We start from the raw sequence: 4,408 nt of genomic DNA, 5'->3' as shown, positions 1-4,408 counted from the left end.
TGTGTGTTGGTGGTGGTGTGTGTGTTGTGGGTGTGTGTTGGTAGTGGTGTGTGTGTGTGTGTTGGTGGGGTGTGTGTTGGTAGTGGTGGTGTGTGTGGGGTCAATCTGGCTTCTTGAGGGTCTCCCGCTTTTTCACCGGTCTTTCACTTTACCAAGCAGGATATCCTTTTCCGGAGACGGGCCTTTCCTGGCAGCATTCCCACAGGGCGCAGTCCTCACTTCTAACGCGCATTCTGACGATGCTTCTTCCAGCACAGACGTGTGGGTTCTCCAAGCCCAGGTGCGTTCAGCACCATTACTCAAATGGATCAATCCTCCTTCCGTCTTCTTGGGTCCTTCTTATCCATTGTCCGCTCTGACCTGCCTATGGGGTAGGTGCCTGAACACACCCTGGCTCAGGGCAGGCACTCCTTAGTCCTCAAAGGGACAGCCTTGCTCTTCAACACTGAGACGTGGTCTGGGACAGCCGATGTGCCCAGAGCAAGACATGGATCTGACTGGATGATGGCTCCACGCGCGCTGACACCCTGTCTCTGCTCCGTGCATCCTGGTGTTGTGTACTGGTCCAGTGGTGAGTGATGACCCACTCGGAAGGGTCAGCCCTTAGCTGCCATCAGCACGCGCTTCAAGTCCCCCTTGCTTTTAGCAAGCAAGGTGGTGTCATCTACATATCAGAAGTGTCTAATAAGCCTTCCTCTGGCCCCGATGCCGCGTTCTCCTTCCTGAAGGCTGGCCCCTGGATTACCCGCACCACACACAGATGGAATCAGTATGTTGACATGCCGTGTGCATGTGCATCGGTTGCTTCGGTTTTCTACCTTGATTAATATGAACAGGCCCACATTTCTCCAACCTCTCAGGAGGTGAATTCTCTCCTGGCCTAACCCTCCCAGGTCCCACAGTGTGCTGCCGGGCAGTGGACCCTTGGCCCCATTACTGCAAGTGGTACACAGGCCACCCTGGCAGCTGGCACAGAGACCCGGTTTCCAGGTACCTGCACGGAGGCCCTTCATCTCTGTTTGCACGGCTGGGCAGGATACGAATGTGTAAACACTGTGTGTGCCACGCAGGCTGGGGGCCGGGGTATCTGGAGAGTAGGGCCGTGTCCAGGGACCAGTAGTCCCTTCCCACACAGCCCCTGGGGAGAAACTGAAGAGAAGGAATCAGTGCCCTTAGATTGCCCTGAGGCCTGTTCAGCATGGGGTCTCAGAGCAAGGCTGGGTGGTGGGAAGGACAGGGCAGAGGCTACTGCTGTCATTTTACAAAGACGCCAGCTGAGGGTCAGAGTGGCCGTGACTTGCCCTCCAGGAGGTGGCAGGGCTGAGGACGAGGGAGTGGGGTTTGAGGGAGCAGTGATTTGGTGGCCAGGAAGGTTCCTTAGGGGAGAGATTACTCCGGGCTCGTTGGACAGGTGAGGGAAGAAATGGACTATCTTTGTTATCTAGTGCCGCTGTAATAGAAAGAGCATACACGCATGGCCTTAATGAGCAGAAAAGCATTCGCTCACAGGTCAGGAAGCTAGAGGTCTGTGGAGGGCGGCAGCCCTAGGGGAAGTCTTCGTGTGTTCTGCAGGAAAGTCCTGTTCTCCAGTCAGCATCTGTGAGCCCCTGCCCGTAACCTTAAGTACACAGCCCCAGTCTGAGAAGAGCGAGTTCTTAGGACATGGCCCTGCTCCAGAGCTGCCCCCACAGAGATCACAGAAGATATAGCTGCTAGAGCAAAGTGGTGAAGAAACCAGATGGTGCCCCTGTGAGAAACAATAGCATCTGGGGTCTTAAAGGCTTGGTCTGAAAGCATGCAGCCATCTAAGTTAAGTGACAGCCAAATCCATATGGAAGAAGCACAGCAGCCTGTGTGCGTGATCCAAGGAGTGTAGACCATTCAATCTAAGACTGGAGGAGGGAACAATATTAGGGTTTAAGAAGGCTATGGACGACAGTGAAAGGCCAAAATCCACGCGCAGGATTACATCTCCAGTGACTCCCCTCTGACCACTGATGTGACTAGCCTATGAGCAAGGCCATTGATGTGACTAGCCTTGCTATCAGATGGAGTGCATTAGGAAGTAGGTGAATGCAGATGCCGTTATTTTAAAATTTAACACCTTACCATGTGTTCTCCTTTTTGACCCATTAAAATGTGTTCTAGTTTTTATTATTTTCTGTTACCATGTCAGCTGAGTTTTTCTATTTTGTTTTGTTATTATTGGGTTCTTTACTTTGTTTTTGTACATTTTTCTGTATGTGGAAATCCAGGTGTGGTAGTTATACAATTGTTTGTCAATTTGAGAGGATTATGAGTGAAGGGATGAAGTCTAGGCTATCAATCAGTTTACAGCCAATGAGGCCTTCTCCTGGGGTTTCTGGGAATTCCTGTATTTCCTCCTTGGAGGTGGGAGACACTCTCTGCTCACTCCATTGGAGACTACTGACAAGGCTGACTCCCTGGGAGACATCCCTGAGGGAAAGCCACATGAAGCTACCCTGAGACAGTCTAAGTTTTGGAGTCGAAGGAACCACGTGGAGACCCCTGCCAGTGCTGAGATGCTTACAATGCCACTGGATCCACAAGACTTCCAACCCACTGGTCTGTGATCTTCCTGCATTCTGCATCACTGCATGTGTTTCATGAGTCTGAAGAGGACTTTATAGATTGGTATTGGACACATGAGCTAATATTGGACTTATGGACCTGATCTGGACTGGGCTTGGATGTTTTCTCAATATTCAATTGCTCTTGTATATAGGGCTCTGTCTTATGCATGTAAGAATTTCTATGAATCTGTTTCTCTGATCAACTCAGACTGACACACCAGGATAGGTACATCTATAGCGGCAGTAAGTGGACTAATAGTTTCTTGGGGTTATGGCAGGGGAGGTTATGAGGGGCTAATAATTAAGTACAAGAAAGAAGAAAACGCCCTGTAATTGACGGGCATGCGAGTTGCACAACTCTTTTTTTATATGTCTACTCTATTGAACTACATATGAATTATATCAACAAAACTGTTTGGTGGAGTGGGGGAATGCCTGCATGAGCCCAGCATTCCTTAGAGAACCCCATGTGTCTTACTTGGTTCCACCCTGTGTTCTCAGTGCAGGGACCCCGGGTCCAAAGACTCCACTCCACAGCCAGCTCTGCTTTCTTGATGGGAGTCAAGTTTCTCAGATCTCTACTTGTTTAGTCTCCTTTATACTGAAAAAGAGATTGACTCAAAATATAATCCCATCCTGTAGATTGCCTCCTGCCTCATCAGCATAGAAGCCGGACATAAATCCTGCCTGCTTAACATCACACCCATGAAAAAGAAAAACCCACAATTCCAACTCCAGGTGATCTTTGACAGGGTTTCCAAGATGGTGAATCTACAGAGGACTGGCTTCATCTTCCTCCTTTAGAGCAGCCGGTGGGTTTGAACTACTGACCTGCCTCATGCTAAGCCACAGCCACCAAGGCTTCCTAGAGATTAGGGTTTGCAACACATCGGATAATGATAGCACATCACAAAAGTGGAAAATCATTTCATAACAGTGAGAATAATGGCCCGACCAAATTGACACAAATTTGGGGGCCCCTGATCCAATCCAACAAACCTAAATGTGTGCTGAGGAAGCCCTCTGATGCCTGCGGCTGTGTGTGTGTGCGGTGTGGTCAGGGCGGTCAGGGAGACTGAGGGGCATCTTGGACAGAGCCCTTACTAGACATGGTGAGCTGCGAGCAGGTCACAGGTGGCAGGCAGTCTCTGGGTGGCTTCTCCCAGCAAGGCCACCTCTGCACACACCCACTCTGCACGACACCCTGCATGTCATGGGCAGGCTTCTCGGAGGGAGGAGACTGGAACTGAGTCTCCAAGCCCCTCAAGTCTCTCTCCCTCATTTCTGAATCTCTGTTACAATGTCAGAGGTCTCTGGGTGGGGCAAACAGGTCAGCCCCCAACCGCCAACCACAAAGCGGATGCCTCAGAGACCCCTCAGAAACCAGACACGGTGATCACAGCCTTGAACACCTGTGGGACCGCCCACTCTGCACACGAATCCGAGCTGACTGGAACACCTGTGGCACCGCCCACTCTGCACACGAATCCGAGCTGACTGGAACACCTGTGGCACCGCCCACTCTGCACACGAATCCGAGCTGACTGGAACATCTGTGGCACCGCCCACTCTTAACGAATCAGAGCTGACGAACACCTGTGGCACCGCCCACTCCTAACACGAATCAGAGTAGACTGGAACACCTCTGGCACCGCCCACTCCTAACACGAATCCGAGCTGACTGGAACACCTGTGGCACTGCCCACTCTGCACACGAAACAGAGCTGACTGGAACACCCTGTGGCACCGCCCACTCTGCACACGAATCAGAGCTGACTGGAACACCTGTGGCACCGCCCACTCTGCACACGAAT

This window comes from Echinops telfairi, unplaced genomic scaffold (genome assembly GCF_000313985.2).
Source record: "Echinops telfairi isolate 266 unplaced genomic scaffold, ASM31398v2 ScPeMD7_9;HRSCAF=40, whole genome shotgun sequence".
NCBI classification, from domain to species: domain Eukaryota; kingdom Metazoa; phylum Chordata; class Mammalia; order Afrosoricida; family Tenrecidae; genus Echinops; species Echinops telfairi.
The sequence above is the reverse complement of the archived record's forward strand: the minus strand, read 5'-3'. Positions refer to the sequence as shown.